The sequence below is a fragment of the Scyliorhinus torazame genome, chromosome 5 (assembly GCF_047496885.1).
Source record: "Scyliorhinus torazame isolate Kashiwa2021f chromosome 5, sScyTor2.1, whole genome shotgun sequence".
NCBI classification, from domain to species: domain Eukaryota; kingdom Metazoa; phylum Chordata; class Chondrichthyes; order Carcharhiniformes; family Scyliorhinidae; genus Scyliorhinus; species Scyliorhinus torazame.
The window spans coordinates 70,275,746-70,296,074 of record NC_092711.1 but is presented as its reverse complement, the minus strand read 5'-3'; the positions used below and the strand labels follow the sequence as shown (position 1 = coordinate 70,296,074).

Sequence of the window (20,329 nt, the reverse complement as noted above, 5' to 3'; positions counted from 1 at the left end):
TTGCTGTGGATCTGGAGTCACGTTTAGGCTAGGCCACATAAGGAGAGCAGATTTCATGAAGGTCTTTAGTGAACGAGGTGGGTTTTACAACAATCAACAATGTCATCATTGGACTTCTAATTGCAAACTTTTATTCAATTTCACCATCTATCTTGCCAGATTCGATCCCAGATCCCCAAGAGCATTAACCTGGGTCTCTGGATTACCAGCCCAGTAACAATACCATTACACCACTGCCTAGCCCACATAGACTTGGCAGAATATGATGTCTAGTAACTTCTCAAAATTATAAAGTAATTTATTTTTTCAACCAAATTCTGATAACTCTGCAGTTTCTGGAAACATTTTGGTTGATCATGTTATTTTTTAAAATAAAGATCTAGTCTTTACAACATAATTACCCAATACACCAATTCACTAATGATAATCAATGTTCACTACTGAATAATCATGAATTTAATTGTTTTTTGCTGTGAAATCAATACATAGTTAATATAGAAAAGGTACAGAAGGTGAAATGGCTGCAGGAAGCCACATGTTCGAGGTATAAAAGGGCTTCCTTGACCTTGTTACTAATGATAGTGATTACACTATGAAAATAACAATTTTATAACTAAATGTGATTACACATGTGTACTTACAGCTTCCTACATTACAACAGTGAATATGTTTCAAAAGTACTCCATTGGCTTTAAAACACTTTCGGAGGTCCAGTGGTCATGAGATGTTTTATAGAAATGTACATTTGTTCTAACTGTCCGCAAACTAGGATATATTACACTTGGTGTCCTCACCAATTTATTGATAAAGGTAGAGTCTTAATTTTGGTAATAAGCACGTCGTTGACACCATTTTGAATACTCTGTGAAACTCCAGACACACCATAGGCACAATTATCTGTTGTAAAACACAGCGAGTTGTTGTGATTTGGAATGCACTGTCTATAAATGGTGCTGGAATCTCATTGGACTGTAACTTCCATAAGGGAATTTGGTACATTCTGAAAAAGAAAACAAAATAATCGAACTATGGGCTTAAATGGGTCGCTGTACAAAGAGCTGGCACGGGAAAAATGGGCCAAATAGACTCCTCGATGCTCCATGAGCCTTGTGTAGATGTAAAGGGAGTGGTAACAACCTGGAACCTACTGCTCAAGAGGGTAGGAGATGAAGGAATGATTTCAATAGGAAATTGGGCGGGCACTGACAGAAATAAACCATGGGGATTTGGGGATAGAATGGGGCAATGGACAGACTGGCTTCCTCCACAGGGAGCCGACATGGTCTCAAAGGGCTGAACGGCCCCATTCACCACCCTCCAGTAGCTGTGATCTCAGGAGAGAAATTCAGCTGCTCCAGTCACTCCAACTAACTGGAGTCCATCAACTCTGGTGCCATTCTTGTTAATGTCTGCTACACTGTCTCTAAGAACTTCACATCTTTCCTAAAGTGTGGGGCCCCTATATAGGGTTCCGTTCTAGAGGGATAGAATTGAAAAGCACGGAGGAAATGTTCAACTTGTTTAGAACCAGGGTTGGACTACACTGGGAGCTCTGTCAACATTGATTATCTCCATTTAGAAAAAGGAAATAGAGGCACTGGAGAAGGTGCAACAAAGATTCAAAATATTCAGAACTGAGAGCATTTAACACCCAGGAAAGGCTGGGGCTGCTTTTTTCGGGAAAAGAGAAGACTGAATGATGACCTGTAGAAAATCTTTAAGATTATGAATGGATTCAATAATCCAATAGGAATTTCAGTAGAAACCTCTTTACCCAGCGAGTGGTGAGAATGTGGAACTCACTCCACAGCGAGTGGTTGAGGTGAACAGCATGAATCCATTGGACGTAAAGCTAGATACACAAATGATGGAGAAAGGAATAGAATGAGATGCTGTTGGGGGAGATGTAGTGGGGTGGGTGGAGGATCATGTGGAGCATAAATACTGACACAGACCATGGCTAACCTCAGCCGGTATGTGAATTTAACCTGTGCTGTTGGTGTCACTCCGCACAAACCAGCCATCCAGCCAACTGAGCTAACCGATCCCCGTGTCAATCTGTAATAATTCCTTAAATATTAGTGATTGCCTGTCTCCCACCATACTACTTAATATAGTTTGCCAGTGCACCTCAGACAGCTTGCCCCTCATACCCTGATAGTTTTCTTCTGTGAGAAGCACCAAGATAAATTAAACAAAAGAACCATGTAACCACCATAGCCCATCTTCATGGCAATATGGCATGAGTTTTGGGGTATCCAAACAGAAATGGTAATGAAACATCTTCTAACCTCCAAACCCCCTTTCATTCCTTGTGAAATATGAAACTAGATACTCGCAAGATGGCTCAGAGAGAATCAGCCCACTGGAGGCGAAGTCGTGAGACCGGCCAGTCCAGCAGAAAGAAACCCTCTGACCCTCCCCATTGACCAACAGAATGAATAAAATGCAGACTTTGATGTAGTTGAGAACAGAAACTATACCAGCAGAATCCAATCCCTGTAATTAGTTGTGCAGTTGTTGGTGTCTCAGAAAGTGCGATGAATTACAAAGTCCCTTCACACATTGAGAGCAGGTGAACGGCCTCGCCCCAGTATGAACTCCCTGGTGTGACTGTAGACAGCATAACCGAGTGAATCGCCCAAATCGACGCACAAACGGGTGTGAGATAATCGGGATTATGGAGACATGGCTGCAGGATGACCAGGGATGGGAATTGAATATATTCAGTATTTAGGAAGGACAGCCAAAAAGGAAATGGCAGTGGCGAGGCAGTGCTGGTTAAAGAGGAAATTAATGCAATAGTGAGGAAGGATATTAGCTCCGACAATGTACAATCTGTATGGGTAGAGCTGGGGCAAAATAATTAGTGGGCATCGTATATAGACTCCCAAACTGCAGTGGTGATGTTGGGAATGGCATAAAACAGGAAATTAGGCTGATTGTAAAAGTTTCTATAGGAATGTGAAGAGAAAAAGATTGAAGCCAAATGTAGGTTCCTTACAGTCAGAAACAGGGGAATGTATAATAGGGGACAAAGAAATGGGTGAGCAAATAAATACATACTTTGGTTCTGTCTTCACATAGCAGATACTAGAAATGTTGGGGAATGCAGGATTTAGTGAGAGGGAGGAACTGAAGGAAATCAATATTAGAGACATGGTGTTGGAGAAATTGATGGGATTGACGGCTGATGAATCCCCAGCGCCTAATAATCTGCTTCCCAAAGTACTTAAGGAAGTGGCTCTAGAAATAGTGGATGCATTGATGGTCATCTTCCAGGATTCTACAGACTCTGGAACAGTTCCTGAAGATTGGAGGGTGATTTATGCAACTCCACTATTTAAAAAGTGAGATAGAGAGAAATCAGGGAATTATAGACCATCAGCAGTGGGGAAAATTCGAGAAAACCATTATCAAAATGTTATAGCAAAGTACTTAGAAAACAGTGGCAGGATTGGACAGAATCAGCATGGATTGATGAAGGGGAAATCATGCTTGACAAATCTACTGGAATTCTTCGAGGGTGTAACTGGTAGAGTTGATGATGGGGAGTCAGTGGATGTGGTATATTTGGACTTTCAGATGGCTTTTGACAAAGTCCCACATAAGAGATTAAATGTGTAAAATTAAGGAACATGGGATTAGGGGTAGTGTATTGAGATAGATAGAAAACAGGTTGGTAGACAGGAAACAAAAGTAGGAATGAATGGATGTTTTTCCAATTGGCAGGCAGTGACGGGTGGGGTACCACAGGGGTCGGTGCTAGGTCCCCAGATATTCACAAGATATATTAATTGATTTAAAAAAAAATGTAAAGTACCCAATTCTTTTTTTCCAATTAAGAGGCAATTTATTAGGGCCAATCCATCTAGCCTGCACATCTTTGGGTTCTGGGGTGAGACCCATGCAGACACGGGGAGACGTTGTCTCCACACGGTCAGTGCCCCGGGGCCAGGATTGAACCCTGGTCCTCAGTGCTGTGAAGCAGCGGTGCTAACCATTGTGCCACACTATATATTAATGGTTTGGAGGAGAGAACAAAATGCAATATTTCCAAATTTGCAGATGACACCAAATTGCGTGGGAGGGTGAATTGTGAGGAGGATGCAGAGATCCTTCAGTGTGATTTGCACAAGTTGAGTGAGTGGGCAAATGAAAGGAGATGCAGTATTATTTGGAGACATGCGAGGTTATGTGTTGATGGGCGGGGGGATGGGAGAGGGGAACAATGAGAGCGAGACAAGTGGGCGGAGTGATGAGTCATCGGGCCAGCTGAGAAAGCTGGTCAACGGAAGCCAGGTGGGGGGTGTGCATACAGCCAGTATATGGCAGGGGTTGGGTTACAGAGGGTTGTTGCTGGAGGGGGGGGGGGGGGGCGGGGGGAGCTATTCTGACATGGGAGGGATTTGAATCAGGTAACAGACAGGAGGTTGGGGGTGGGAGCCGCCAGGTGGCGAACCGGAAGAGGCGCGGCACATGGGCTGGAGGCGGGCCCAGGAAAGGTTATGGCTGATTGGCGTAGGGGGAGGGCCGGATGCCCTCCAACCAGGCTGATCACCTGGAATGTCAGAGGGTTAAACGGGCCAGTCAAGAGGACATGTCTGTTTGCACATCTGCGAGCTTTAAAGGCGGACGGAATCATGCTGCAGGAGACACACTTGGAAGTGAGTGATCACACTAGATTCAGGAAGGGCTGGATTACCCAGGTCTTCCACTCGGGTTTAGACTCCAAATCCAGGGGGGTGGCAATTATGATCAATAAACGGGTTCTATTTAAGGCGGAGGACACAATTGCTGATGGGGTGGCAGATTCCTTATGGTCTGCGGCAAGCTTGAGGGAATGAGGGTAGTCCTGGTGAATGTATATGCCCCAAACTGGGACGATGCAGACTTCATTGAAAGGCTGTTGGGGAAAATTCCCGACTTGGACTCACGCAAGCTGATTATGGGTGGAGACTTTAACACGGTTCTCGACCCCGGCCTAGACCGGTCATGCTCCAGAACGGGTAGGGTCCCAGCAATGGCAAGGGAACTGATCGGTTCATGGAGCAAATGGGGGATGTAGATACATGGAGAGCCAGTCGGCCGATGGGAAAGGAGTTTTCGTTTTACTCACATGTCCATAAAGTCTATTCTAGAATTGACTTTTTCATCATGAGTAGGGATTGTTTAGTTGGGATAAAGGACACGGAATACTCGGCGATCACTATTTCGGACCATGCCCCACACTGGGTTGACTTGCAGGTCTGCAAAGAGAGTTACCTGCGCCCGCAATGGAGACTGGATGTCGGATTACTAGTGGATGAGGGGGTGTGTGAGAGACCTGAGGAAGTGTATGCAGAACTATATGCAGGTCAATGACACAGAGGAAGTCTCAGCAGCGGTCCTGTGGGAGGCGCTGAAGGCGGTGGTGAGAGGGGAATTGATCTCTATACAAGCCCATAGGGATAGAACGGTTCAGAGCGGAAATGGACAGACTGGTCAGGGAGATTCACCAGACGGACAAGGAATATGCGGAGTCCCCGAGGGAGGACCTACTCAGAGACAGATGGAAGTGGGAGTGCTGTCCACGAGTAAGGCTGTGGAACAGCTCAGGAAGGCAAGGGGCGCGATCTATGAACATGGGGAGAAAGCCAGTAGAATGCTTGCGCAACAACTCCGGAAGAAGGAAGTAGCCAGAGAAATAGGTTGGGTAGCGGATGGTGAGGGAAACAAAGTGGACCACCCAACAGGACTGAACAAGGTGTTTCAGGATTTCTATAGCAAGCTCTATACCTCGGAACCCCGAGGGGCCGGAAGGGATGAGGTGCTTCTTGGACGGACTGACCTTCCCTAAAGTGCGAAGGGGGCTAGTAGACGGGTTGGGGGCCCCGATCAGGGTGGAGGAAATACTGGGTGGCTTGAAGGACATGCAGTAGGGCAAAGCCCCGGGGCCGAATGGATACCCGGTAGAGTTCTACAAAAAGTTCCCGGAGATAGTGGGGCCGGTTCTGACCAGGGTGTTTAATGAGGCGAGGGACAGAGGGGCTCTACCCCCGACGATGTCACAAGCCACCATCTCACTGATACTAAAACGGCACGAGAACCCGGAAGCGTGTGGGTCATATAGGCCAATCTCCCTGAACAATGTTAACGCTAAGCCGCTGGCTAAGGTCTTGGCGTTTAGAATTGAGGACTGGGTACCGGAGGTAATTGGGGAAGACCAAACTGGGTTCGTTAAAGGTAGACAGCTGACAGCCAACTTAAGAAGACTACTTAACGTGATCATGATGCCCCCAGAGGGCAGAGAGGTGGAATTAGTGGTGGCAATGAATGCCGAGAAGGCCTTTGACCGGGTGGAGTGGGACTATTTGTGGGAGGTATTGGGACAGTTCGGGTTCGGGGAGGGCTTCATCGACTGGGTCAGATTGCTATATCAGGCCCCGGAAGCTAGCGTAAGGATGAATAGGACAACATCCGATTATTTTAGACTACACCACGGGACCAGACAGGGATGCCCACTCTCTCCATTGCTGTTTGCTGGCGATTGCTCTGAGAGCAGCCAGGGGTTGGAAAGGAATAGTCGGGGGGATTAAGCATAGCGTCTCGCTCTACGCAGTCGACTTGCTTCGATACGTATCGGACCCACTGACCGGGATGGATGGTATAATGGAAACACAGAGAATTTGGCTGATTCTCTGGGTACAAGCTAAATATGACAAAGAGCGAGATGTTTGTGGTACAGGCGAGGGGCCAGGAGAATAGGTTGAAGGGGCTTCCATTTAGGCTGGTCGGGAAGAGCTTCCGATACTTGGGGATACAGGTGGCGCGAGACTGGGGCAGGCTACACAAGTTAAATTTGACCAGGGTGGTGGCGCAAATGAAGAGTGAGTTCCGGAGATGGGATGCACTCCCGCTATCACTTGCGGGGAGAGTGCAGACGGTGGAGATGACGATCCTCCCGAGATTCCTATTTATTTTCCAGTGCCTCCCAATTTTCATCCTTCTTTAAACGGGTTGATAAAATTATTAGGGGCTTTGTTTGGGCGGGGAAGTCCCCGCGGATGAAGAAAGTGATGCTAGAGAGGAATCGCAGCGAGGGGGGACTGACGCTGCCGAATCTTAGCAACTACTACAGGGCAGCCAATATAGCCATGATAAGGAAATGGATGGTGAGTACGGGGTCTATTTGGGGGTGGCTGGAGGCAGCTTCATGCAGGGGCACCAGTCTAGCAGCCCTGGTCACGGCTCCTCTGCTGCTCCCGCCGGCCAGGTACTCCACCAGCCCTGTAGTGGTGGCGGCCCTGTGGATCTGGGGCCAGTGGAGGAAACATGTGGGGGAGGTGAGAGCATCGGTCTCGTCCCCAATCTGTGACAACCACCGTTTTAACCCGGGGAACATGGATGGCGGGTTCCGAGCATGGCGAAGGGTGGGGGCGGGGTGGATGGGCGATTTGTTCCTAGTAGGGAGTTTTTTGAGCATAAGGGAGCTGGAGCAGAGATTTGGACTGGCATGGGGAAAGGACTTCAGGTACTTGCAAGTACCTGATTTCGTTTGCAGATAGGTCCCATCCTTCCCACGCCTCCCACCAAACGAGATCCAGGACAGAGTAGTTTCCAAGGGAGAAATGGGAGAAGGGAGAGTCTTGGACGTCTATAAAGAGCTCATGAGAGCGGAGGAGTCTCAGACAGAGGAACTGAAACTTAAGTGGGAGGAGGAACTCGGTGAGGAGATGGAGGACGCCGTATGGGCGGAAGCCCTGAGTAGGGTAAACTCAACTCCAACATGCGCAAGGCTCGGCCTGATTCAATTCAAGGTCGTCCATCTGGCACACATGGCGGTGGCCCGGATGAGTAAATTCTTTGGACTGGAGGACAAGTGTGCTAGATGCGCAGGAGACCCAGCGAACCATGTCCACATGTTCTGGGCATGTCCAAAATTTAGGAGATACTGGGAGGGTTTTGCGGACTTCATGTCCCAGGTTTTGAAAACAAGGGTGGCGATGAGTCCAGAGGTGGCAATTTTTGGGGTTTTGGAAGACCCGGGAGTCCAGGAGGAGAAAGAGGCCGACGCCTTGGCCTTTGCTTCCCTGGTAGCCAGGCGACGAATACTGCTGGCATGGAGGGACTCAAAGCACCCAAAGACTGAAATATAGCTTGCCATGTCCGAAAGTTTTCTCGGTTTATAAAAAATTAAGTTCGCCTTAAGAGGATCAATGACAAGGTTCGCCCGAAGGTGGCAACCGTTTATCGACTTCTTTGCGGAGAATTAAACGTCAGCGGGCGGGGGGGAGGGGGTGTGTGGTGAGTAGAGTAGAGTAGGGGGATAAATAGGCGGGTGTTTGTGAGAGATGACTTGTTTTTTTGCACTATGTTTCTCGTGATAATGGCACATTACTGTACACTGTGGCTGTTTACAATGCCAAAAATACCTCAATAAAATTGTTCATTAAAAAAAAAATGAGAAGGCAGACTATTAGCTGAATGGCCATAAATTACGAGGGGAATGTGCATTGAGACCTGGGTGTCCTCGTACACTGGTCACTGAAGGAAAGCATGCAGCTGTAGCAGGCGGTAAAGAAGGCAAATGGTATGCTGGTCTTCATTGCGAATGGATTTGAATACAGGAGCAGGGATATCTTGCTGCAATTATATAGGGCCTTGGTGAGGCAGTACCTGGAATATTGTGTGCAGTTTCGGTCTCCTTAGGAAGGATGTTCTTGCTCCAGAGGGAGTGCAGCAAAGGTTTACCAGACTGATTCCTGGGATGGTGGGACTGACGGACGAGAGATTGAATGTTAGGATTGTATTCGCTGGAGTTCAGAAGAATGGGGGACCTCAGAGAAACCTATAATATTCTAACAGGACTTGACAGGGTAGATGCAGGAAAGATTTTCCCGATGGTGGGAGTGTACAGAACCAGAGGTCGCAGTCTGAGGATACGGGCTAGACCATTTAGGACAGAGATTTCTTCAACCAGAGATTGGTGAGTCAGTGGAATTTGTTACCACAGGAAATAGTTGAGGCCAATACATTGTATGTTTTCAAGAAGCAGATGGATATAGCACTGAGGGCGAAGGGGATCAAAGGATATGAAGGGGAAAGCGGGATTAGGCTATGGATGGTAAGCCATGATCATAATGAATGGCGGAGCAGGTGCAAAGGGCCAAATGGTCTCATCCTGCTCCTATTTTCTATGTAATCCCTTCCCACACTAAGAGCAGGTGAATGGCTTCTCCCCAGTGTGAACTCGCTGATGTCTCTGCAGGTTGGATAACAGTGTGAATCCTTTCCCACAGAGGGAGCAGGTGAATGGCCTCTCCCCAGTGTGAACTTGCTGATGTTTCCGCAGGGTGGATGAATCAATAAATCCCTTCCCACACTTAGAGCAGATGAACGGCCTCTCTCCAGTGTGAACTCGCTGGTGTGTCTGCAGGGTGGATGAATCAATAAATCCGTTCCCACACTGAGAGCAGGTGAACGGCCTCTCCCCAGTGTGAACTCGCTGGTGTGTCTGCAGGGTGGATAACTGAGCGAATCCCTTCTCACACTGAGAGCAGGTGAACGGCCTCTCCCCAGTGTGAATTCGCTGGTGTGCCTGCAGGGTGGATAACCGAGTGAATCCCTTCCCACACCGAGAGCAGGTGAATGGCCTCTCCCCTGTGTGAACCCGCTGGTGTGACTGCAGGGTGGATAACTGAGTAAATCCCTTCTCACACTGAGAGCAGGTGAACGGCCTCTCCCCAGTGTGATTGCGGCGATGAATCTCCAGCAGAGATGGGACTCTGTATCCCTTCCCACAGTCTCCACATTTCCACGGTTTCTCCATGTTTTGGGTCTCGTGTCTCTCCAGATTGGACAGTCAGTGGAAGCCTTGTCTGCACACAGACCATGTGCACTGTCTCTCCTCACTGTGAATAGTGTGATGTTTTTTCAGGCTGTATCACACCTTGAAGCTCTTTCCACAGTCAGTTCACTGGAACACTCTCACTCGGGTGTGTGTTGTGTGGGTCTTGGTGCTTTTCCCATCACACTCACATTTAAAATGTTTTGAAGCTGATAGATCAGACAAACATTTCTCCTTCTCGCCGATGATATTCAGAGCCCGATGATATTCAGATCAGAAGGAATCGAGTGAGTTTGTCACATCAAGACGTGATGTTTGAGATTTCTGTCTATAATTCCTCCTCTTCCAATATCCTTTAAATACAATTTACAAAAGTCATCATTGTTAGTACGGGATAGAAATTCAGAACAGACAATTCTAGTTCCTATGGAACATTATTTCCTCTCTTGGTCTCCAAAATCTGTAAATCTCCATCCCACACAATCTCCCTCCATTCTCACTCTGCTGTATCTAATATTCACCCTCCCAATTCTCCTGAAGGTGCTGATTCATGTTGATTGACAGATCCAAGCTCAGCTCTCTGCTTCCTGACCAGGACACAGAGATTACGTGACACCACTGTTTAAAAAAGGAGGTAGGCAGAAAGCGGGTAATTATAGGCCAGTGAGCTTAACTTCAGTAGTAGGGAAGATGCTGGAATCTATCATCAAGGAAGAAATAGCGAGGCATCTGGATGGAAATTGTCCCATTGGGCAAACGCAGCATGGGTTCATAAAGGGCAGATCTTGCCTAACTAATTTAGTGGAATTTTTTGAGGACATTAACAGTGCGGTAGATAACAGGGAGCCAATGGATGTGGTATATCTGGATTTCCATAAAGCCTTTGACAAGGTGCCACACAAAAGGTTACTGCATAAGATAAAGATGCATGGCATTAAGGGGAAAGTAGTAGCATGGATAGAGGATTGGTTAATTAATAGAAAGCAAAGAGTGGGGATTAATGGGTGTTTCTCTGGTTGGCAATCAGTAGCTAGTGGTGTCCCTCAGGGATCAGTGTTGGGCCCACAACTGTTCACAATTTACATAGATGATTTGGAGTTGGGGACCAAGGGCAATGTGTCCCAAGTTTGCAGACGACACTAAGAGAAGTGGTAAAGCAAAAAGTGCAGAGGATACTGGAAGTCTGCAGAGGGATTTGGATAGGCTAAGTGAATGGGCTAGGGTCTGGCAGATGGAATACAATGTTGACAAATGTGAGGTTATCCATTTTGGTAGGAATAACAGCAAAAGGGATTATTATTTAAATGATAAAATATTAAAACATGCTGCTGTGCAGAGAGACCTGGGTGTGCTAGTGCATGAGTCGCAAAAAGCTGGTTTACAGGTGCAACAGGTGATTAAGAAGGCAAATGGAATTTTGTCCTTCATTGCTAGAGGGATGGAGTTTAAGACTAGGGAGGTTCTGCTGCAATTGTATAAGGTGTTAGTGAGGCCACACCTGGAGTAGTGTGTTCAGATTTGGTCTCCTTACTTGAGAAAGGACGTACTGGCACTGGAGGGTGTGCAGAGGCGATTCACGAGGTTAATCCCAGATCTGAAGGGGTTGGATTACGAGGAGAGGCTGAGTAGACTGGAACTGTACTCGTTGGAATTTAGAAGGATGAGGGGGGGATCTTATAGAAACATATAAGATTATGAAGGGAATAGACAGGATAGATGCGGGCAGGTTGTTTCCACTGGCGGGTGAAAGCAGAACTAGGGGGCATAGCCTCAAAATAAGGGGAAGCAGATTTAGGACTGAGTTTAGGAGGAACTTCTTCACCCAAAGGGTTGTGAATCTATGGAATTCCTTGCCCAGTGAAGCAGTAGAGGCTCCTTCATTAAATGTTTTTAAGATAAAGATAGATAGTTTTTTGAAGAATAAAGGGATTAAGGGTTATGGTGTTCGGGCAGGAAAGTGGAGCTGAGTCCACAAAAGATCAGCCATGATCTCATTGAATGGTGGAGCAGGCTCGAGCGGCCAGATGGCCTACTCCTGCTCCTAGTTCTTATGTTCTATTAGAATAGGAGCAAGAGTAGGCCATTCGGCCCACTGAGTCTGCTCAACCATTCAATGCGATCCTTGGCCGATCTATCCCAGCACCATTTTCCCACACAATCCCCATATCCCTCGATATCTTCAATATCTAGAAACCTACCAATATTTGTCTTGAATATCCCTGATGACTGAGGCTCCACATTCCTCTGGGGTAGAGAATTCCAAAGCTTCACCACATCCTCATCTCAGCTTTCTCTCTATTTTCCTACCTGTTGTCCATAACCCTTAACTCCATTGTCAATAAAATATCTGTCAAACTTGTGCTTTGATATATTCAATGATCCCCAGATAGGGGCTGTTTAGCACAGGGCTAAACCACTGGCTTTGAAAGCAGACCAAGGCAGGCCGGTAGCACGGTTCAATTCCCGTACCAGCTTCGCCGAACAGGCGCCGGAATGTGGCGACTAGGGGCTTTTCTCAGTAACTTAATTGAAGCCTACTTGTGACAAGAAGCGATTTTCATTTTAATTTTTCAGATACAACTGGTCCCTCTGAAAGAGAAATCCAAAGACTAACAACCCTCTGAGAGAAGAGATGACTGGAAATCTATGACATAGCTGCAGTCTTATCATAGATTATCATAGAATTTACAGTGCAGAAGGAGGCCATTCGACCCATCGAGTCTGCACCGGCTCTTGGAAAGAGCACCCTACCCAAGGTCAACACCTCCACCCTATCCCCATAGCCCAGTAACCCCACCCAACACTAAGGACAATTTTGGACACTAAGGGCAATTTATCATGGCCAATCCACCTAACCATATATATTATATATATATATATATCAGAACAAATTTACTTTATTACAAACTGCAAATAATATATCTAATCTGTGCCATGTAACAACACGAGACATATCTCTGTCCATTATTAATTTACTGTCCCCTGAAATGTCAGCCATCTCCTGGGGAACCCACCCCTTTAATTGTGAACATCAGGAAAGAGACAAGCCTTTTTAAAAATAAATTTAGAACAACAAAGAACAAAGAACAGTGCAGCACAGGAACAGGCCCTTCGGCCCTCCAAGCCCGTGCCGACCATGCTGCCCATCTAAACTAAAATCTTCTACACTTCCGGGGTCCGTATCCCTCTATTCCCATCCTCTTCATGTATTTGTCAAGATGCCCATTCAACGTCAATTATTTTTTTTCCAATTAAGGGGCAATTTAGCGTGGCCAATCCACTTAGACATGGGGAGAATGTGCAGAGATGTGCAAACACCCCACGTATAGTGATCCGGGGCTGGGATCGAACCTGGTCCTCGGCACAGTGAGACGGCAATGTTAACCACTGCACCACCGTGCCACCAGTGACCACCCTTTTAGTCAAGACAAATAAATGCGTCAACCTGTTAAGGAGATGTGTGGGAGGAGTTGGAAACACTTTGTGGAGCTGCAAATCTGCATGAGTTTTATCCCCCCCAATTATAATATAATAATCTTTATTGTCACAAGTAATTAGCACTGCAATCAAGTTACTGTGAAAATCCCCTAGTCGCCACATTCCTGCCCCTGTTCAGGTACACTGAGAGAGATTTCAAAATGTCCAATTCACAACAGAAAGTCATCCCAAGGAGGAGGAAACATGCTAAAGGGGAGACAAGGCATCCATGGTTGAAGAGGGAAGTCAAGGACAGCAAATGAAACAGCATACAATTTGGCGAGGATTAGTGGGAAGCCAGAGGATTGGGAAGCCTTTAAAAGCGATCAGAGGACAACTATAAAAGCAATAAAGGAAGATGAAATAGAAGTGCAAGCTAGCTAGTAATAAGTGAAGATATGAAGAGTTTTTTTCAATATATAAAAGGTAAGAGAGAGGCAAATATAGACATTGGACCATTGGAAAATGTGGCTGGAGAAGTAATAATAGGAAACAAAGAAATGGCAGAGCAACTGAACAGTTACTTTTCATCAGTCTTCATGGTGGAAGACACGTGGGATGCCAGAGATCCAGGAGAATCAGGGGGCCGAGGTGGGTGCAGTGGCCATCACTAAGGAGAAGGTTCTGGGGAAAGGTCTAAAGGTAGATAAACCACCTGGACCGGATGGGTTTAGAACCCCAGGGTTCTAAAAGAGATAGCTGAGGAAATTGTGGAGGCATTGGTGGTGATCTTTCAGAAATCACTGGAGGCAGGAAGGGTTCCAGAGGACTGTAAAGTGGCTAATGTAACACCGCTGTTTAAGAAGGGAGGAAGGCAGAAGATGGGAACTTCGAGGCCGGTTAGCCTGACTTCGGTCATTGCTAGGATTTTGGAGTCCGTTATTAAAGCTGAGATCGCGGAGTATTGGGAAGTACATGGTAAAATAGGACTGAGTCAGCACAGCTTTGTCAAAGGGAGGTCATGCCGAACAAGTCCGTTTGAGGAGGTAGCATGGAAGATAGACAAAGGAGAACCAGTGGACGTGATTTATTTAGATTTCCAGAAGGTCTTTGACAAGGTGCCGCACAGTAGACTGTTAAATATGTTAAGAGCCCATGGTGTTAAGGGTAAGATCCTGGCATAGATAGAGGATTGGCTGGCCGGCAGAAGGCAGAGAGTGGGGATAAAAGGGTCTTTTTCAGGATGGCAGCCGGTGACTAGTGGTGTGCCTCAGTGGTCTGTGCTGGGACCACAACTTTTTCCAATATACATTCATGATTTGGAAGAAGGAACTGAAAGCACTGTTGCTAAGTTTGCACATGATACAAAGATCTAAAGGGGGACAGTTAGTATTGAGGAAGCACGAGGGCTGCAGAAGGACTTGGACAAGCTAGGAGAGTGGGCAATGAAGTGGCAAATGAAATACAATGTGGAAAAGTGTGAGGTTATGCACTTTGGAAGAAGGAATTTAGGCATAGACTATTTTCTAAATGGGAAAATGTTTCGGAAATCAGAAGCACAAAGGTAATTGGAAGTCCTTGTTCATGATTCTCTTAAGATTAACGTACAGGTTCAGTCGGCAGTTAAGAAGGCAAATGCAATGTTAGCATTCATGTCAAGAGGGCTAGAATACAAGACGAGGGATGTGCTTCTGAGGCTGTATAAAGCTCTGGTCAAACCCCATCTGGAGTATTGTGAGCAGTTTTGGGCCCCGTATCTAAGGAAGGATGTGCTGGTCTTGGAAAGGGTCCAGTGGAGGTTCACAAGAATGATCCCGAGTGGCCTAATTCTGCTCCTATGTCTTATGGTCTAATCTCCTGTAAAAGGAGTTTCCAAAATCCATCGCAGTCAGTCCTCCTCCTGCTCCCTGGTCCAGGATGACCGCTCATACCCTCCGCTGCACACTGATCCTCGTTGTCATCAGCAGTCCCTTGATTTGAGGGCAATGTCTACTCACGTGTTGTGAGCTTCTGCCTTGGGTCTTCATGTGACTCATAGAATTTTCAGTGCAGAAGGAGGCCATTTGGCCCATCGAGTCTGCACCGGCTCTTGGAAAGAGCATCCTACCCAATGTATGTCCCTGTCAGGCAGGGACGAGATGGTCGAGTGAGGGAACCATGGTTGACAAGAGAGGTTGAATGTCTTGTTAAGAGGAAAAAGGAGACTTATGTAAGGCTGAGGAAACAAGGTTCAGACAGAGCATTGGAGGGATACAAGATAGCCAGGAGGGAACTGAAGAAAGGGATTAGGAGAGCTAAGAGAGGGCATGAACAATCTTTGGCGGGTAGGATCAAGGAAAACCCCAAGGCCTTTTACACATATGTGAGAAATATGAGAATGACTAGAGCGAGTGTAGGTCCGATCAAGGACAGTAGCGGGAGATTGTGTATTGAGTCTGAAGTGATAGGAGAGGTCTTGAACGAGTACTTTTCTTCTGTATTTACAAATGAGAGGGGCCATATTGTTGGAGAGGACAGTGTGAAACAGATTGGGAAGCTTGAGGAAATACTTGTTAGGAAGATGTGTTGGGCATTTTGAAAAACCTGAGGATAGACAAGTCCCCCGGGCCTGACGGGATATATCCAAGGATTCTATGGGAAGCAAGAGATGAAATTGCAGAGCCGTTGGCAATGATCTTTTCGTCCTCACTGTCAACAGGGGTGGTACCAGGGGATTGGAGAGTGGCGAATGTCGTGCCCCTGTTCAAAAAAGGGACTAGGGATAACCCTGGGAATTACAGGTCAGTTAGTCTTACTTCGGTGGTAGGCAAAGTAATGGAAAGGGTACTGAAGGATAGGATTTCTGAGCATCTGGAAAGACACTGCTTGATTAGGGATAGTCAGCACGGATTTGTGAGGGGTAGGTCTTGCCTTACAAGTCTTATTGAATTCTTTGAGGAGGTGACCAAGCATGTGGATGAAGGTAAAGCAGTGGATGTAGTGTACATGGATTTTCGTAAGGCATTTGATAAGGTTCCCCATGGTAGGCTTCTGCAGAAAGTAAGAAGGCATGGGATAGTGGGAAATTTGGCCAGTTGGATAACAAACTGGCTAACCGATAGAAGTCAGAGAGTGGTGGTGGATGGCAAATATTCAGCCTGGATCCCAGTTACCAGTGGCATACCGCAGGGATCAGTTCTGGGTCCTCTGCTGTTTGTGATTTTCATTAATGACTTGGATGAGGGACTTGAAGGGTGGGTCAGTAAATTTGCAGACGATACGAAGATTGGTGGAGTTGTGGATGGTGAGGAGGGCTGTTGTCGGCTGCAAAGAGACATAGATAGGATGCAGAGCTGGGCTGAGAAGTGGCAGATGGAGTTTAACCCTGAAAAGTGTGAGGTTGTCCATTTTGGAAGGACAAAAATGAATGCGGAATACAGGGTTAACGGTAGAGTTCTTGGCAATGTGGAGGAGCAGAGAGATCTTGGGGTCTATGTTCATACATCTTTGAAAGTTGCCACTCAAGTGGATAGAGCTGTGAAGAAGGCCTATGGTGTGCTCGCGTTCATTAACAGAGGGATTGAATTTAAGAGCCGTGAGGTGATGATGCAGCTGTACAAAACTTTGGTAAGGCCACATTTGGAGTACTGTGTACAGTTCTGGTCGCCTCATTTTAGGAAGGATGTGGAAGCTTTGGAAAAGGTGCAAAGAAGATTTACCAGGATGTTGCCTGGAATGGAGAGAAGGTCTTACGAGGAAAGGTTGAGGGTGCTAGGCCCTTTCTCATTAGAACGGAGAAGGATGAGGGGCGACTTGATAGAGGTTTATAAGATGATCAGGGGAATAGAGAGTCAGAGACTTTTTCCCCGGGTGGAACAAACCATTACAAGGGGACATAAATTTAAGGTGAAAGGTGGAAGATATAGGAGGGATATCAGAGGTAGGTTCTTTACCCAGAGAGTAGTGGGGGCATGGAATGCACTGCCTGTGGAAGTAGTTGAGTCAGAAACATTAGGGACCTTCAAGCTGCTATTGGATCGGTGCATGGATTACGGTAAAATGATACAGTGTAGGTTTATTTGTTCTCAAGGGCAGCACGGTAGCATTGTGGATAGCACAATTGCTTCACAGCTCCAGGTTCCCAGGTTCGATTCCGGCTCGGATCACTGTCTGTGCAGAGTCTGCACATCCTCCCCGTGTCTGCGTGGGTTTGCTCCGGGTGCTCCGGTTTCCTCCCACAGTCCAAAGGTGGATTGGCCATGATAAATTGCCCTTAAGTGTCCAAAATTGCCCTTGGTGTTGGGTGGAGGTGTTGAGTTTGGGTAGGGTGCTCTTTCCAAGAGCCGGTGCAGACTCAAAGGGCCGAATGGCCTCCTTCTGCACTGTAAATTCAATGATAATCTATGATTAATCTAGGACAAAGGTTCGGCACAACATCGTGGGCCGAAGGGCCTGTTCTGTGCTGTATTTTCTATGTTCTATGTTCAAGCCCACACCACCCTATCCCCATAACCCAGTAACCCCACTCAACCAACCTTAAGGGCAATTTTGGACACTAAGGGCAATTTAGCATGGCCAATCCACCTAACCTGCACATCTTTGGACTGTGGGAGGAAACCCGAGCACCCGGAGGAAACCCACGCAGACATGGGGAGAACGTGCAGACTCCGCACAGAGTGTCCCAGCCAGGAATCAAACCTGGGACTCTGGAGCTGTGAAGCAATTGTGCTAACCACTATGCTACTGTGCTGATTAACAGAGCCGCAGTGCTTTGGACACATGGAACAGGATATCTAATAAGACCGTAATATCTGGAGGACAGGATTGGCTTCCTTTTCTTTCCATCTCTGCCACCGCTTCGCATCAATAAGACATTGGGACTCAAAGACTAATCCAGTTTGATGGACAAGTTGTCTCCATTCTGAACAATGGGGAATAAGCTCCTCCCACTCATTGAAACATCGCCCGCGACAGAAATGACAAACGCGCATGCGCCCTGATACACATTAAAGATGGCGGCCGTTAACCCGAGCCGAACGTGAAGAGCTGCAGCCCCGCTCGGTACAAATTGGGTCCCGTAAACTTTTGCGAGGTTTGCCATTGCAACAGCTTTACACAACGTTTCCGCCCACTCCCGCTTTCTCTCGCTGCCTCTATACTGTTAAACGCCTCTTACCAATTTCGGATCTGAAGAAAAGTTGCTTCTCCTTCGCCATTACCCACACTGCGCAAGCTTCAATCACAGCGGGCCCCGCCCCTCATTCACTCCGATTGGTTGGAGGACCAGCCGCTTTCGGTCGGGAAATTCCGTTCCGCCCCTCCTTTTCCTATTGGTCGGGAGCTGCCGTCAATCACCCGGGCATTGTGACGGTTACAGATGGTGAGAGTGGCCACAGGCTCAGGCTGACTCGCTGATTGTCCAATAATAACAGTGGGAGTCTCAGTGGGACAATCAGACAATAATAGTGGAGATGGGGCCCAGAGGATAAACAGCAACGGATTCACTCACTTTGAGAGTAACAAACACAGTGTCTGTTCCCATAATAAAAGTCAGGCTGCAGTGTGTGTGAGTGAACACATCTGTGTCTGCACAGATTTCCTGCCGCTGCTCTTGTTTCCTCCCTCACCGTCCAAAGATGTGCAGGTGAGGTGGACTGTTATGCTAAATTGTCCCTGGGAGCGGTTATGAGGATAGGGTGGGAGATTGGCCCAGATTGGGTGATCTTTCAGAGGGGCGGTGCAGACTCGATGGGCCAAATGGCCTCCTGCACTGTAGCAATTCTATGATCATTGAATCCAAAGTCCCACCCTATCCTCATAACCCCTCCCAGGGACAATTTAGCATAGCCAATCCACCTAACCTGCACATCTTTGTACTGTGTGGGAGGAAAGAAGAGCACCAACAGGAAATCTGTGCAGACACAGCAAGAATGTACAAACTCCACACAGTGACCCAAGGTCAGGATTGAACCCAGGCAGTGTAAGGTAACAGTGCTATCCACTATGCCACCCCTGTTACTTTGTCACAGTTATTAGACAATAAGCTGCCTGTTATTCCTATTCTGGTGTGTGTTACTCTGTTACTATTATTATTAGACAATAAAAGGAGGACAAGGTGGAAAGGAAGAGAAGGTGGAAAGGAGCAAAAATGTTGTGTTGTGGTGTCACTGGGAGGTGTGTGATAAAATAGGAATGGAAACGTCATGACAGAGCCACGTGTGACTGACTCTACCTGACTGAGAGCAATGAGGACATGTGGAATTCCAGAGATTTCTGATATCTGAGGTCACAGAATCCCGACAGTGCAGAAAGAGGCTATTCGGCCCATCGAGACTTCAGTGACCCTCTGAAAGTGCGTGCCACCCAAACCCACTTCCCTGTAACCCCTTAACCTGACATACACATCCCAGGACACAAAGGGGCAATTTTGCATAGCCAACCCGCCTGACCTTCACACCTTTGAACTGTGGGAAGAAACCGGAGCACCAGAGGAAACCCACGCAGAGACCGGGAGAAAGTGAGAACTCCACACAGTCACGTGAGGCTGGAATTGAACCCGGGTCCCTCGCGCTATGAGGCAGCAGTGCTAACCACTGTGCACCGCCCACTGCCTGATATGATTATCCCTCTCAAAAGCCCATTTATAACCATTATTTCTAGGGTCTTACATCAATCACTTATTCAACTGTCCATTAGTCAGGAATAGATATTCAAGTGAAAACCTCATTTTCCATCGGATGTCCATGAAGCCAGGTTGTGGCTCATCGCTTGCTCGGACGTCCTGTTTAATCTTTACACAGGCAGCTGTTGGACTTGAGATCACAAATACACCAAGATTGTCTTGTTTCAGGCCCTGTGCAAGCCACATGTCCTTGGCAGAGACACTAGGCTAACACTGCCCTGTATTTGTCAATCCTGAAAATGTTCCCAATGGGAGGAAGAGAGACTGAAATAGTCCTATAATAGTCAACACATTTCAGAAGAATTTATTGTGTTATTCGACACTAATTTTTTTACAGATCTCCCCAACCCGAGAATATCCTTATTAACTTCTCACAACTAATTTCTGGCGTCGCAATTTTAAGCTATTTCAATGCATGTTTT

General features: G+C 46.9%; 1 protein-coding gene and 1 long non-coding RNA gene across 2 annotated transcripts in view; both read right to left on the bottom strand.

Moving 5' to 3' along the window:
- Positions 1-20,329, bottom strand: part of LOC140422603 (uncharacterized) — a 61,005-nt gene that overhangs the window by 34,624 nt on the left and 6,052 nt on the right. The gene's annotated exons all lie outside the window — the stretch shown is intronic.
- Positions 434-18,664, bottom strand: LOC140418358 (uncharacterized). The gene is made up of 2 exons (XR_011944965.1): positions 18,402-18,664; positions 434-10,182 (listed from the first exon to the last, which is right to left on the bottom strand). It is a non-coding gene; the product is annotated as an uncharacterized lncRNA (long non-coding RNA).